The sequence below is a fragment of the Protopterus annectens genome, chromosome 5.part0 (assembly GCF_019279795.1).
Source record: "Protopterus annectens isolate FY-2018-M chromosome 5.part0, PAN1.0, whole genome shotgun sequence".
In the NCBI taxonomy this organism is placed as follows: Eukaryota; Metazoa; Chordata; order Ceratodontiformes; family Protopteridae; genus Protopterus; species Protopterus annectens.
Genome location: NC_056735.1, coordinates 1,063,079,353 through 1,063,097,263, shown reverse-complemented (window position 1 = coordinate 1,063,097,263; position 17,911 = coordinate 1,063,079,353).

The following is a 17,911-nucleotide window of genomic DNA, read 5'->3' as shown; positions in this document are numbered from 1 at the left end:
AGAATCTGCACACAATTTATCAATTTGTGTGTCTTTACTCCTTCCACATCTCATGTATGTATAAAACGGTTTCCTTTTATGCTCAATATCTCCATATAAATGTTCTTCAAAATGTTCTTGATCTTGTCTTACACTATAAATCTGTTTGTCAAGCTTGTTTATTTCAGTTTTCAAAGTTGCAGTTCAACCTCTCTTCCATCTCTTATATTTCTTTCTCTCACCTTAAGCAAATATATTTCTCTTGAGGAAATATATCCCCTGATGTTGTATGACTAGATCCTGATGTTAAACATTTTTTGATTGTTTGCACTCAAAGAATTTCTCTTTCAAAACTTTCCACATTCCATCTTCAGTTTTTCTACTGAACTTCTCACTCCAGTTAGTTTTACATAGTGACTGTTTTGCTTGCATATAATCTGTAATTAACCTTCTGTGCATTGGTTTAGATTTCAGTTTGGCAGAATTATCTAGCAACAAATTAACTTTATAACCCTGTGATCACTGCACATCAATGGTGGTAAAACTTGAGCTGAAGTAACATTAATTTCTTTAGGAACACAAGCAATGTCTAGTATATTCCATCCCCTGGTAGGTTATCTTACAATCTGAAAAAATTGTTGTTCCTGAATATATGTTGTGAATAATTTCCTTACTAGTGTTGTTGACTCAATATTATTCCAGTCTGTTTCTGGTAAATTGAAGTCCCCAGCTAATATTATTCTTCCCTCCTGTGTTTCATGCAAGAAATGAATGCAGCTTTCTCCTGGTAAGTAATTAAGTAAATAAATAAAGAGTGACGTGGAAGGCAATCAGTAAAAATGCTTCATTAGCTCAAAGTAGATCCCAGCCTTATAGCAAAGTGGTTAAGGTACAGTTTTGCCAACTGAGAGACCTGGGTTTAATACCTGATTATGGTACAACTGAACAGCAGCAGTAATTGTGTAGAAGAAAGGCCTGGCAATCTGCTTCCATAATATGCCACATGACCATAAGGCACCTAGCCATAGAGGTGCAGATGAGTTAATCTGATTCAAGAGCATCTAAATCACTTACTTAGCTAGCTCAGTGTAAAAGATACCATATCACGGTGAGAATGTACCGACAAGCTAAAAAGCTACAGGAAGCTCATCTGATGACCTGAGATAAAAAATACCTTAGAAATGTTTCAATTATGTAATGAGGTTAGGAGGGTATCCTGCTATCATGGAACAACCAGTCACATTATGCACCCTAACCTACTGCACAGGGAAATATTTAATCACAAAAAAGACCTTTGCTGGCCAACCTTAATTACCCCATAGGTGTCAGCAAATCACTGAAGGATCAACTAGCCAACAAATTTCCTCTAACATTATTAAATGCAAAATGAAATAGATGTCTACCCGAACTTTCACAAGTAATGCAATGCTACCATTGCTAGAAAGTTCTGCTCAGTTTGCTGCTGCCCACTCAAGGTAAAGCAGTTGATAGGGCTATAAATCTATTATTGCTGGGTAACATGACCAACTTGACTTCTTTACTGATATACAAAATGAGTTAAAAAAAAGTCTGCCAGAAGATTATAGTGTACAATGTACTAATCAATCTGTACTGAATTTCACATGTATTTGTCCTTATCCTAAACCATTGTTATTAGGAATTAATAATAAATGAATTGAGGGAATTCTGCCAATGACTGGTGCTGATTCTACTTTTGTTTAGTAAATTCATGAACCATAAGATAAATGAGGCTTGGGAACAGACCAATTTGTCCAGGGACATCTTCGGTGGAGGGTATGGTAGGAATAGTAGTGGGAGTTAAGATAGTAGTGGAAGAGAGTTAGGGTGGAGCGATGGAAGGGTTAAATTGGGAGAGCAGGAAGGTTGGAAGGAATTGAGGTAAGTACAAGGAGGGGCTTAACTGGTTTTGTGTGAGAGTAACTGGGTAAGTGATCAGATTTTGGCATGAACTTGCAAACCGCCCTTCCTCTCTCCCTCTTGTTTTACACTGAGGATTACATGGTTATTTCATAGGTTTGGTATTAGACGGAGAAGGGGGCAGGCTTTTTCCCTCTTCTGTTCCCCCTTTGATGTTGGATATTTAATTCAATGAGCTGGGAAATGAAAATGAGAGATAAGATGCTGCTTGATTATTAAAATGCAAGCTAATGGAGATGAGGAGAGGATGTTTAATTCAATGAGTTGGAGAATGAAAGTGATTGATGGGACACTGCTTGATAAGTAAAAGTAAGCATGTGGAGGTGAGGCCGCTGCTTATTTGGTTAGGGGCAGTGGAGTTATGCTGCTCTAGTAAATGGTAATATGGATGGCCATGAAGTGATCAATAAATTAAAATGTTATTCAATAAAGTTATGTTTATGGAAGTTTGATAAAGGTCGTCAAATGTCATTGGTGTAGTGTGTTTACTGAAGGGGACCAGGACAAAAAGGCTGCTGCAGTATTTCTTTTGCACAGACTTTGTATTATTGCTGCCTAATCTGTTATTTTGGGTAATACAATCTCACTTTCATTTGCACGTTCTGTGATGAAAAATGGATAACATGTAAACATTTTCCATTCATCAGACGGGGAAAACAATCAAACAACTTGAGAATGAATCATTCCCTTCTTTGGATTAATTTACAGTTTCAACATTCATTACACTTGTCTTGGAGATTATGTCACTTCAATGCTCATATTTTTATGGTACATTCCAAATGAGTTTTAAAAGGTCCACATGAAGCTACAGATTTTAAGTGATCATGATTTTTAATTTTCAGTATAAAACAATGCAAGCAAGCAAAAAAACAACAACGGGTAGAAGCCTGGGTAAATAACATATGACATAAATAAACAGGACTGCCACCATGAAACAGAAACAATGAATGTTTATTTAGATACATTTACAGTTTTAGCATGTGGAATAATAATGTTACATTCAACCAATAGCCTGTCAGTATTGGTTAGAGGCCAATTCTTTTTAATATCATACAGGTACAGGAAGTCATAGATCCACCAAATAGGATGACAAAATGTGAGCATGCAAGATCCACCAAATAAGATGACAAAATGTCAACATGCTAGTGACATACATATTAGTTGAAAATTAAAGAAAAAAGAGTCCACTTTACAATCAAAAATTTATTTTTAGTGTACCTGCTAAGTCAGGGAAACTAACTGCTGCATGAAAGCATTTTTTTTAATGAAAATATTCCATAATTTTACAGAGCTCTCATTCTGTTCAGTTTTTGGCCATACAGAATTTAACTTAGGTTGATATTATATTATTTAAGTTAGAATATTCTATTAAGTGATGAAAAATTGCTATACCAAGCAGAACGCTATATAAATTCATTCCTCTCTAATTTTAATAAGCAAGATTAGTCATCATTAAGAACCAAATGGCTTGGTTAGATTTAGATGAACAAACTATATGAAGCATATCTATAAAAAAGTTATCCCCACATGTATTACAGTTTGGGGAGTGAAGTTTATAAATTACCGCCAATTTGTGAGGAGTTAGGTAAGCATTATGAAGGAGCATACAATTTTGTATAAATGCAGGGAACAGTATATTTAAATGCATTATGTCAGATAATTTCCCAGTTAGGAAATATTATTTTAAGCATTGGCATCTAATAGTTAGATGAATGATTAGCAGTACTAAACAGAGTTTAAAACCAAATTACAGATAAATGAAAAGAAATGTTCCTTGTGGGGATAGTTTAGCCATGAGAAAAAAATGGTTTAACTTGTCATTATCAAACTGCAGTTCTTGGTAAATTATTCTTACTTAATTTAGAACTGAGTTGTAAAGTGGCTATGACTTTATGATGCCATAATGTTGACATGTCTGTTACAGAAACTAAAACATTATCATCTGTAAGATTTTTCAAGCAAATGTCTTTCAAACCAGGCAAACTTGAAATTTTAATATGTTCATTATTAGTATTAATGCTAGGGTTCTATTATAGTGCTTGTAATAAAAACTCTAAAAAGATCTAGTTTCTTCAGAACAATATGCAAGTCAATTGTTTCAATGAATGATGGAAATTTTACAAAGATATTGATGAATTATCTATGAACCTTAGAGATTTCCAGATAAATACCTTACATTTTAAAGAATGCTGTAGTTGAAGTAATCCATAGAGGCATGTTATATGAACAGGGATAAAGTAAAGAAAAACAGATTTTTTTTCCTAATATTGAATGCATACTCCAACTTTTGATATGTGAAATTACTAAGGCCCATTAGATATTGTCGCCAGGCTGAGCAAGGAGACAGTTAGATCTACCAGATCCCCCCCCCCACACACACACACACACAATCAGCACATTGAACTACAAGTAGCAGAATGATGCTGTCATAGACATACCTCCCTGGACTATATGAAGAGAGACATAATAGAGCTTTTAGATTATGTGTCCCCAGTAGGCAAGTATGAGCCTAGCACTGAGCAGCATTCCACCTTCTCCAAGAATGATATAACAAATAAAAAAAGAGGATTAACTTTAACAATTGGCTTAGTTACTGGTGTCATTCTAAGGGGATCCAATATTTGTCAACTTGGGAGGACATGATCACCAGACTATACTGCTTTGCCAGGGATGGTCTTCACCTCACTTCACTTGGCTTTTGATATTGGCCAAAATACATCCACCCCTATATTACCTATTTTAAGCAATGCCAACCTGATAAACCTTCCAACATAGTAAATTCTACTCAGCATTACTGCTCAGTGTTAGGAGTCTCAACAAGAAGCTCCACTCTCTGGAAGCACTCCTCACTTATTTTTATTTATTTTTATTTATTTTACATTTGTTGACCAGGCTAGTCCAACTGGATATATGTCCATTTTCAGTACAGGCCCGGGGTGATCAGCTCCATGAAAAAAAAAAAAAAACAAATAACAACAACATTCATATATACAATGCACATTACAGGTTAACACAGAATTTTCAGAGAGAACAGAATACATAACAGTGCAAAATGCAGGTACAATACAACTTACAGGTACAATACATAATATAACAAAGAAGGCAGCTTATTGTATAATTATATTAATAAAGAGTTGTCCCAATAATAAGTATCCACAGAGGGTGCAAATAATGATAAGTAGAGGGGGACGGTAAGTGTAGTTAATAAGGAAAGTAGAACTTGTTAATGAGAAGTATAGGGTAGGCGGAGCCTAGTTAGAAGAGATAGCTGATTAGTCAGGTTTAGTACAGGAGCATAACCAGTGTGTTCTGAGGAAAGGTTTCAGTCTGTTTTTAAAAAGTGATATAGAGGAAAGTGAGGAAAGGTCACTAGGAGGAAGGTTCCAGGATTTTCCAACAGTATTAGAGAAGAGAGAATCCCCAGCCCTGTTGTTAGATTTAGAGGTATTTACAAGAAGTTTCTGTGATGAACGTAAGGACTTAAGATTATTATAGGGGGTGATGAGGGTAGATAGTATAGAAGTATTAGAAGGTTGGTAAAGAGTCTTATGGGCAATGGTTAGCTGGTGGAATTTAAGCAGGTTCTGTAGTTCAAGCCATCCTAGCTGCTTTAGATTATAGCAATGGTGAGTTCTAAATCAGTTGCCTGGAGCAAATCTGTCAATGTTATTGTAGGAGATTTCCATTTTGTTGAGGTTATTCTTAGATTGATTAGAGTTGAGGTGAGAGTGTTGACATCTGTGCAGTTACTGAGACATGGTTTAAAGCACTCGGAGGCACCTTGACAGTGCAATGTTGTAATGCCTTCCGCACATTTAAATGAGCTATTGCACAAGAAGGAAGAGGCAGAGGTGTATCAATCTACATAAAAGGTAAGCACACCTCAAGATTGGTCAAACACTATGGCACACTTGAGCTACTCCATGTACAACTAACCTTTGGTAAAGTCCCATACCATATCCTTGCTAGTTACAGGCTCCCCATCTATGACTCAGGATAACCATATAATGCACTTAAATGTACTGGAGTCATTCACCATTCAGTCCAATACAATATTCATAGGTGATTTCAACTATCCCACCATAAACGTGGATACCTACACAGCAACAGCTAGCATATAGGTTCAAAGATTCCTGGACTTAGTGAATGCAAACATACTAGAACAACTAGCCAGTGCAGGTTCCCCCATTGTAATACTGGTCAGTAAAGATCACAAAACAGTCATTATTGAAATAAATATTAAGCATGAACTCCCAGCAAACCCCAGAATCTTTAAGAACTCTTCCAAGGGTAACTACCTCCTAATAAATGACAGCAAATGCAGGAAACACTGGGGCCAACATAGAAATGTTTACAGAATCCCTGTACAAGCATGTAAATAACAGCATTAAAAACAGCAGTACCAAACCAAAATCAATTTAAGATGAATTCCAAAATAGCCCCCTTGATGGATCCCCAGTATAAATAGGTTGTACAACAAAAGAAAGGAAGTCCTATCCAGAAATAGGAAGGGTTATGCTCAGTAGGCAAAACACTTTCTCATCAATCACAACAAGCAACTCAGGAGACTAATCAAATCCACCAATGTCAACTTCAAGGCAAAAATAGCTGCCCAGGCTAAGGATAACTACAAAGATCCTTCCACCCCAAAAAGTGTGCTGAACTAATAGTGCAAGGAACTGCCCATACCAAACAGGAGGATATAGAAAATTTGCTGGCTAATAAATTTACCTCTAATTTCACCCCTCCATCATCCCCGTTATCACCCAAGAAATATCCCCTACCATTTCTCCCCCAACTATCACAAAAGAACAGGTTAAGTACTGTTGCTTCACTGCACTCTCCAAAGATAAAAACACTGCATTGATTGGTCCTGATAATATCTCACGATGTCTCCTAGATAGCCTGAAACACAACCTATCAAGCCAATAAGAATCTCTGTTCATCCACAGCCTCCAGACATCCCTGCAGTGGTCATCCCTCTACATAAAGGGGGACCATGAAGAGACCAAAGAATCTACAGATCCATAAGTTTGATCGGTTTTACATGTAACATCAAGGAAATAATTTTCATTGATGTGATAAATAAAGACATAGAAAATCTTCTTACACTGGACTCATTCCAATTCAGTTCCATTGAGGGCAGTCTGTGCCAACTAAACCTGGTGAACTTCCTAATGGACGTGACTAGGGCCATGGACAAGGACAATACTGTGCGTTCTGTCTACCTCAAACTAGCAAAGGCATTTGTCACAATACTTCACTTGGGTATTGCAGACAAACACAGAAATATAGGCATAAATCCATGTGTCATCTAATGCCTCACATTTAGGACATGTGAAGTTAGGATGGATAATTCCACTTCCACAAAGAGGCCTGTTGCTAGTGGTGTTCTACAGAGCTTTGTACTGGGACCTCTGCTGTTCAGAATATACTTCTCTGAAGTCAGGACAAATTTAGAGGACCTTTAGCAGACTAAATTTGCTGATGAATATAAGCAGGGTACAATCATTGAGTCCTGCAAAGATATAGATATATTCCAAGAGGGTCTGACACAGACAACTAACTACTGCCAGAGCCATTACCTAGTACTCAATGAAGAAAATGCATAATATACCCTTTGGGAAGAAAACCAACCCTGCAAATTACAACATTGGCAACAGTACCTAAGAGAAGACCCAGATGACAGTAATCTGAACTTTGATCACCATTTGTCCATGGTGGTGACAAAAATCTTTCTACAAGGGACAACTTATAAGTAAGGGCATGTCATCCAGATCTAAGGAGATCATAACTCTTCTATAATCAGCCCTTAATAGAACAATAATCAAGCACAGTGCATTCCTCAGCATGTACTTGACCAGGCATTTGCAGCAGCTGAAGTGTCAACTAAAAAGATACAGGATGTACATAACATGTACTAGATGGAACACCTCAAAGCCCCATCCCTGTACTCACGTTCCTACAAACTACTGATGAGCGATCTATGCCTACCCTACAAAGCATTCTCTGATTCAGACCTAATGAATCCTCTACATATTCACAAAACAATCAGCATTAGAATTACCTGACCTAAGGATCTAAACCTCATCTATGAAATAAAAAAGCATGTTGGAGGGACAGGTATGTGTCTCAAAGATTACCACTCTTCTGGAACAGACTCCCCAAAAATGCAAAGCAGAGCTCTTCCCTAAGCCTATTCAAACATAATTAGGACCAATGAATGGGATATCACAAATTTACCAGAACTTGTCACCTGTTTCCCTTATGGATAGGGCAGCTTGTAGATGCCCTAAGGCAGATGCATATAGCAAAGCCATTCTAATCCTTGAACACTGATAATTGGAAAAATTGGGGTATGAATGGCTAGGTTTAAAAAGACTCTAGGGGTGTTGGCCTAATAGCCTTCTATTGTTCTACAGAAACATTAAGATTACTTTGTTAAATGCTTCATATATTTTGTTCAGAATACAAGAAATCATATTATTGAAAAAAAAAGACAAGCTAAAAATTATATTGATTATTTTAACAATGGTGAGAATAACAAGCAGGATAAATCTCAGTTTTTCGTATTGTTCAGGTCTGCATCCATCTTTCCTAGGACTTGCATAAAATTGGCATTGCTAAAGGTATACATAGATAAAAATTTAGTAGACAATTGCTTCAGTTCTGTAAATGAGATTTTATACTAATTACAGAGAATAATTAATTATATGGTTTTGGCACTCTGAAGAAAACAATTTTTAATTTATCAAAATATAATGTATAGCTTGAAGATTTGCTATACTATTTGACTAAGTAAAGTAAATGAGGGGTAGATTTAGTTTAGTTGTAGAAGTAAAGAAAGCAAATAATCTGAAAATGAGGTAATGTTAATGTCTGCATTAATTTCTATCCATTTGGAGTCCTGAAGGATTAAAAATGCTTCCTTTGATATGATAAAAAGCAGGGTAATAAAAAGCACACTTACGTAGACTCTTTTGGAATATTTAAAAAAGGGAACATCTCCTATTAACTGTCAAAAAGGTAGACACTGAGTAATACAAATTTTTTTTTTTGTTCAAGTAATTTTATTACATTTTTTAAAACAGTAAATAATAAATTTTACAGATCAAATAAGAATAAATTGAATGAACTATTTACAGAATGTACAATGGCCTCAAAACAAATGATGACAAAAGGAGTACAAGCATAGTTACACAGACAAATAGTACATATTTTTAAACAAAGACTAAAACAAAAAATTGAAATGTTGATTTCTTGATTTTTCTCTTCTTATGAAGGTAAAGTTGCAACTGTTTTAAGTGACTTAATTAGGGAGAGAACTTTCTCCCAAGGATTATTGATCCATTTCCTAGGAAATATTCTCATTTCTTTGACTTTGATTTCCAACAGTGCTACCTCCTTCAATAGAGTTAGAAAATCATCAAGTGATGGAATAATGGGGGAGTTCCATTTTCTTGTGATACATTTTTTTTAAACCGCCATTGTAGTCCAAAGAAGATAAAGGTCTTTCATTTTCATGAGAGTGGTTTCATTTATATTCAGGAGAATTAAAGTAAAAATGGCTTGCAAAAATTCACCAATCTCTTCCCAAAATTTCTTTATATGAGAGCATTCATACATAATATGAGACCAATCAGCATTGCATTTTAGAGAGCACCTCCAACATAGTATTTCATTAGGATTATTAAATCTAGCTATTTTGTTGGGAGTATACAAGGCTCTATGTAGAAACTTTCATGCAAAGATTTTCCAACTTTGTATATTTGAAGTTAATTTAATAGAATATAAAACATCTATTTTGGTCTCATTTAATAACAATGATGGATAATCTTTAGTGATAAACTTCCATAATTTCTGGTTAGATTTTATTTTGTAATTAATAATAATTGTATATAGCTTTGAAGTTAAATTTGTCCAGTTAAAGTCACTATATATTATTTCATATAAGCAAAATATAATTTTAGGTATGGATTTAAATAAAGAGATGTTTATTCTTCTACATAGATCTTGTGCATAAAGTATTAGGCTATTAAGAGCTAACCAGTCAATATTTGATAAATTAAATGTGCTAATTAACTGGTTTACATCCATGACTGTCAGATTTTCCATACATTGGTACCAACAAGTGAAATTGTTTCCTTTCCATGGGTTAAGAGTACCTATGGGAATGTTATTGAAAAAGTTTTTTTGTAATTTTAAAGGGAGTTAATAACTGAAGGCATAATTTAATGTAAATATTATTGTTTACAAAGCTTCAAAAAGTGTTGTAGATGCAATTTATATAATTTAGATTGGTAGGTTTAGTAGAATTGTATTGCAAGTTAATACAAATAATATATCAGAGTTTATTATTCTGTTCAATCAGTTGTACATTTTTTGCTAATTTATTTTCTTCTTGGAAAATAACAGCATGTAATGTTTTCCATGTGGAAGAAAATGTTGCATCTACCCAATTTATCACTGTTTTGAAAATGGAAGTTTTAATATAAGATTCTAGATCAGGGAAGTTTATGCCTCCCATTTCCCAAGGCCTAATATGGTTTAGAAAAGTTATGCGTTTTTTAGGGCTACCAAAGGAAGTTTATAAAAATTGCATTTAATTCTTTTAAAATGTTTTTATTAGGAATTATAGGGCTAGCTAGTGCAATGTAATTTACCTTTGGGAGAAGGACCATCTTTATTAGCTGCAGTCTATCTTCAAATGTTAGATACAATTTATTCCATTTTCCCATTAGAGACTTAAGGGTATTCAGGATATTGTAATTTGTGGATAGAGTTAATACTAACTTTTCACATAAAACAATCCTTAAATAATTTAAAGAGGAAACCTATTTTCCAATTATTTGATTTATGTTAGTATTACAATTATTTTTATTATTTAACAATATATGGTTCGATTTAGAAGCATTAATTTTTAAGCCTGAGATATGATGACATTTTTCACCTAACAAATTTAATTCACATAGTGACTCATCTGAATTTAATAAGGTGAGTAGAATATCATCGGCAAAAGCATTATTTTGGAGTTAAATTGATTAAAAATGTCAATACCTTTAATTTGGGGGTTTTATTTAATTGCAGAGGAAAAAAGTTCCATTGCTACTGCAAACAGAATTGGAGATATGGGGCATCCTTGTTTGGTACCCTTAGTAATTTTAATTGCTTCTGATGTGAATGGGCCTAATTTTACATATGCCAAATTGTCTCTATAAATATTCTTTATTAAAGTAATGAATTGTGTGGGGAAATCCTATATTTGTAGAATTTTGAAAAGGTAATTCCAATTTAGTGAATCAAGTGCTTTTTCAATATCTAATGTGACTATAAGGACTTCAGTTTTGTCTCTGTTTAAAAGGTCTACAGTGGTTAGAATTCTTTGTATGTTATCATGGGTGTGTATATTATGAATAAAACCCATTTGATCTTTGCTAATGACTTGAGTTAGATATTTTTTGATCCTATTGACCAGAATAGACATAAAAATTTTATAGTCATTATTAAGGAGTGAAATAGGTCTATATGAACTACATAACTTGGGATTTTGGTTTTCCTTTAAAATAGGTGTAATCAATGAATATCTCCTTGAAGGTGGAATTATGCCTTGTGAATATGTTTTATTTAGTGCTTTTTGTAGTATTGTTATGACAGAAGTTGGGAATAATTTATAAATTTCTATAATAATTCCATCTATGCCTGGGGCTTTATTATTTTTACCTTCTTTGATTTTTTCATTAATTTCTTTGAGTGTAATTTGTTTTTGAATGTTTATGCTTAAGCTCTCTGGTATTTTATTTAAATTTGAGAAATCTAGGCACATGTTTGTATTGTTATGTGGATAATCATTGCTATTGTAATGTTTAGTAAAATGAAATTTAAAAGCTTCTAATATGTCCCTTATATCTGAAACGGTTTTCTTAGTTTTCCCTTCATGGATTACATTTGTATTATTGTTTCCATTGGAATGTCTTTTTAATCTCATTGCTAGGTTATGCATATATTTGGGGGAGACCGAGTAAGAATTAAATTTTAATTCTTCCAAGGCCAAATTGGTTTTATGCATTAAAATGTCATTGCATTTTTTATTTAATTCCCCAATTTCTTTTTTATTTTGCAACTAGACCTTCCACAATATTTAGGTTAGTTTCTATGATTTGTTTTTGGATATTAACTAGTTCTGATTCCCATTTTTTTTTTTTTTTGCTTTATTGTTACACCAGGAAATAATTTTACCATAAAGATATGCCTTTAGGGAATCCCATAAAATAACTATATTTATATCACTAGTATTATTTGTATCTAAGAAATATTTTATTTCTGAATATAACCATGGCTTAATTTCTTTTAATTTAGTGAAATATGCTGAAATTCTTTTGGTGAATGTCAGTCTCTTAAAATCCATTTGAATTTTAAAGAAAACTGAGTTATGGTTAGACAGTGGACAGGGTATTATAGAAGAGTGTGATATTTTCATTTTTAAATGTTGGGATACATATATTTTATCAGTTCTCATATTAGTATTGAATCTATAGTCACTATGGGAAAATAGTAATGAATTTTCATTTTTAAGACTAAATGAGTCTAATAACTGCAATTTATCTATCCATTTTTAAGAGTTCTCCCTGTAGATGTAATACGGAAAGTTTTTTTTTGTTTGTGGTCTCTTGACTATCTAGAATACAATTCAAATCCCCTCCCAAAATTAAGTTACCTTTTGAGGTCTTATTAATAAGTTCTGTGTGCTTCTTAATAGTTCCTACTCCTATACCCAGAAACCAATATAGGTTCACCAAAGTACAAATTCTGTTACTCTATCTTATTATTACTACTATTGATAAAAGACCATCCTTGTGTTCATAATTATATAGAACCTGAGGACTGGTAACATTTTTCTTCCACAGTATTAATACTCCTCTGTTTTTTTTTTTACTGTATAATGAGTTAGATAGCTTTAGAAAATCATTTGGATTCCAAGTAAGGTTGTCATTAGCTTTAAAGTGGGTTTCCTGTTAAAATACCTTGTGTGCTTTATTTATTTTTAGGTATTTAAGTAAGTTGGACCTTTTCCTTGGGTTATTTAAACCATTTACATTTAATGAGAGTAGTACTATGTCCATCTAGTTGATTTATTACTGAAATGTTTTTGACTGGATATAATGACAAGATATTTGTTATTAATTTGCTGTGTAACTTCCATACATTTATTAGGTCTAATAAATAGATTATTAATTTCTTTTGGATTATATAAATTAGAATCTAAAGGAGGCCAAAAGGGAAAACAAACAAGTGTACAGTAGTTAATCTTATACAAATGTATAAACAGATACTTAGAATAATCATTTAACAAACATGGAATGAATAACATTCCCAATCTGAGAGAACTAAAAGGTTCAATAAGATTAACCCTCATTGCTAACAATGAACCAAACATTAATGAGACATTAGAGGCTCCATTGTATGTTATTACGGAAATTACATTCAAATCAACCCAAGCATATACAGCTAGTTTGATCATTGACACACTTGAATATGTGCTTGTTATAAAGATACACTTGATATAGAGTTCAGGCATTAAATTTTGTCACAAATTACATTGTGTGTAATAACTCAGGTATACAATTCCATTTTGATCAGGTATTCAATAATATAAGTAAAATACCCCGAAAGATATTTGATAATCTAGTTTCCTTTCATCATTCATGAGTTTCTGAATAATGACCAATTAATTCAATAACTGTCTTATAAACTAAATTATGGTCAGTGTTGTGAGATTAGTTTACAATAGTATCAACTATAAATCCAGTGAATCATACCAATTTCTGTAATCTACCTTCACTCTGATGAGTTTAAGTATAAGAGCTATAGTTTTCTGTGCATATATAAACTTCAATGCATATATAAATGCTGTTCAGAATCATGCTATACAAAGAGGTTGCAAGTAAGATCTCTACATCATGTTTATTACATTACCCTGAACTGCAATAGAGAGCTTGTTTGTTATTAAATTGATGCAAACCCCAAATAGTTTATTACATATGATAAACCGAAAAAATCCTGTTTAAATAGGCAAAGTCATAGATTATTAGCTCACAGTCAAACCATATTAATTAGAAAAAAAAAGATAATACAATTTAAGGCCACATCACAATAACTGAGCATTGACAATAGGTGTAAATTAAATGATTACAATTCTTAAAAGGTAGTTAAAATATTCATTCAGTCAGGTTCCTGGTAATGATTACTTACAACCTAGTATATTTTCAGTAAGAGAAATTCCATTGAGTACAGTCTTGAAGCTTAAAATGTTTGTCTGAAATAAATAACATGTTACAGACTGTTCACTGTTTTGTACTCTACATCTACCATATCAAACTATAGTTTAATAATACAGGTATGAAGTTTCTCATAATATGTGCCTTTATATAGACCAAGTATCAGCTAAAACCTTACACATTCTTTTTCTTATCTAGTCATGTTGTTATTTTCTAATTCTTAACATATCTTTCCTTAATACTTTACTAAGGATGGTAACATATAAGCATCCTAAAGTCTTATTCTTATTTATTTATTAACTAGGATGTGCACATTCATGAGAAACTTTGAGATATCTAAAAATAAATCAGACGTTGAGTGTTTCAACTTTACTTTCTATGTTTAAATGTTTCCAAATGTATATATCTTGTTCATTTTATTTCTAAGTTTCCTAATTAATTTATTTGTATATAATGAGCAGTAATTATATATGATGTCCACTAGTAAACTAAACAGTTTCATTACATGTAAGATTTCCTTGCTATCCTTCCCTTCAAAACAACATATATTTAGTTAATTATAATATTTAAAGGAAGTACTGTCTTAAATGAAGATTTAAGGCTATAAGGAAGTGTGTTGTACTAGTGCATTAACGTCTTATACTTGTGTCTACATCAACTCATGTAGAGAGATAAAGCAGGACTTTAACAGAGTTCGTTCACCTGTTATAATGTTGTTCAGCATGTAAATAGAAAGAAAATCTAGCCTACATAGCACGATGTATTCCAAGGATTTCTCAACATATTTACAGAATGGAAGGTAAATATTTAAAAAGAAAACAACGTAATGTGTTTAAATTATGTTTCTATGTGCTTAGACTAACTTGGAAACTGCAAAGGCATAAGTGAAATAGTTTAATTTGAACATGTTATGATTTAATGTGAAAAGTCAGAAACAAGCATTCTGCATTCACGTTAGTGTGTACAATACACTGGCAAGCTCGCAAAATGAACAGTGAAGATTTTCCTGCATGTCTTGTGTATTGGAAGGGCTTCTCTTTCTTTTTTTTTGAAAAAAAAAAAGGTGTTTAACTGGAATTCATGACAGCACTAGTTACAATAAACTTTTCAAAGTATATGCATTGTGTAGGATATAACTAAGTCATATTTCAATACGAATGACTTAAACGGGTCAAGAACACATTTAAAACTTGCATATTTTGCATATTACTTAACAATCTTTGTTTGCTGGACTCAAGTTTATGTATAGCCAATATTATACTACAAAGTACAATGTATATTGACTATTTCCTTTCCCACACATTGTTTTTTTTACCTTTCCATCACAATCAAATGTAAAATATTTGAATTAATTAAACTGTAGATATTAAACTGCTGCATATAAGTTAACCATTAAATCTGAAGCATGTAAGTGAAATATTAATATTATTAAGAGGTAAAATGTGAAATGCTTGCAAAATGAATAGACAATACCTATATTGTTACCTTTAGAATGGATTTTTTAGTTTTAGTTGATTATTTGAGAGAAGCAGTAGAAGGAATACTTTTTGAGTCAGTTTTTTTTCTTTTTTTTCTTTACATCAATCCAATTATTTTTCTCAGGGGATTATTTCACAGTTGTAGTCAAATACCAGTCCATTTCCTCTGGAACTGTGATTTTATTGTTATTTTTAATGAAAGTTATTGCTTCCTCAATGTCATTAAATGTCCTTATTTCATTTGAAGTAAACATCCTTATTTTTGCAGGGTATGCTAGGTGTGCTTTTATTTTATTTTGCTTGAGTAACTTTACCAGTGGCCTGTCTTTCTTTCTCATTTCTAAAACTCGGGAGGAAAAGTCATTGTCAAATCTGATTAGATTTTGCTTGTACTTCAGTGGGGACTTTCTCCAAGCACATTTAAGAACAAGTTCTTTGTCAAGATAAGAAAGAAAGAAATTTAACCACGACTGACCTGGGTGTGGGTGTTGATGATGAAGGGATGGGTTTCCCAATGGCTCTGTGAGCTCTTTCTATGCCATATGAGAATCCTTCTTTCAAATCAAGGATGTCCAGTAGCCATGAATTAAGGAAAGAGATGATATCATCATCTTCAGACTTTTCTGGGTAAACCAAAGATTCTCATATTAGTCCTCCTTTCTCTATTTTCCATATCATCTAACTTGTTAATAAGCCATTTATTCTGTTGCTGAAGTAAATCACCCTGGGTTTCCTTCTCTTTAAGCCTTCCATCTATATCAGATAAGGACTCTTCGATGTTTAATATTTTGGTTTGATGCTGCTGAAGTAGTTCTTTGAAGGTTTCAGTTTGTCTATGACAGCTTTCTCTCAAATTTTCTAAGTTGTCTTTGAAACTGTCCATTTTGAAAGATAGTTCTTGTAGAATTGAAGACATCAACTGATTTTTTTTTCCTCAGAGTAGATTCTGCATATGAATTCTTTGAACTACACATCTTCCCAGGTCAGTTTGAAACTCCAGATATTTCTGACAGGAAATGTTTCAAGAAAATATTCCAGAGATTGTATGATGATAGTAAAAATATTGAAGTACAAGTTTTAACTATTTTTTCTAAGAAAAAATAATTATTTTCCTGTTATTTAAAGTAGGTTTAAGGAGCTCTAAAAAGTGCTGCTTTCAGATTGCCATCTAGGCTCTGCCCCTCTTTACAGTCAGTAATACAAATTCTTAATGTCATGCATATAGCTGCCCGAGAAAGCACATTTTTTAACTTCAGATCGAAGAGGTACATACACATGAATGAGTGTCTTACTTGCAACTAGTGTAAGTAATCCATGTATATTATTATAATGTGAGTTGTGACACAAAACTAATTCTTGCATAACATTGTTGTCTTGTGTCTGTCTTGATTCAATAAATTTGAATTTTGGGATTATATGATTAGCAACCAGGAGAAACATCATAGCTAGTATAACTGAATAACTTTTTAAGATTAATCAGTGATACAGAATGATGATTTTTAAATAATTTTAAATCTGTCTTACATTTAAGAATAAAAATTGTTCTTGACTCATTCATATATTTATCTTTAATCCCATATATTTGATATAAATGCATAATTTGAGCAATACTGAAAAGAACTGTTTTTTAAAAGAAATGTGTGCCAAAACAATCCCGTCCATGACATTCTTAACTTAAGATGTGATGTGACTTCTTCCATTTCCTCCAATATTATATGTGACTCTGATATCAGGATGAGATTCTGTGGAAGATAAGTTAATGAAAACCAGACAAGAATTTATATATTTATCTTTTGGCTATGAGAATGTTTTTGTAAGCACATGTCCCCATGTACACATTGTAAATCTCATTAAGAATGATATCACATTTAACATAAAAATAGGACTTCATAATACTTATGATACAATATCTGATCTAAGGTACATTTTAACAAATTAGGTAGCAGATTTAATGGAGAGAATGCTTACTCTGTATACTTAAAGGAATATTTCAAAAAATGAAAGACTGGAGTCATGTAATAATATGAGTTCTTGCTGTGCTGCAATTAATGTTGTGGATTTTTTTTGTCACAATTCAAGTGGAGAAATGGGAGATCCTTGTCCAGTTGCAATATATGATTTTCTTGATTTGAATGCTGCCTTTTTTACTTTGGATATTTGCTTATTTGCTAATCAATAAGTCTCAGTGTATTTAAAAGCAGCCTATCTAATATCTAATAGAATATGCTAATCATCAATGGA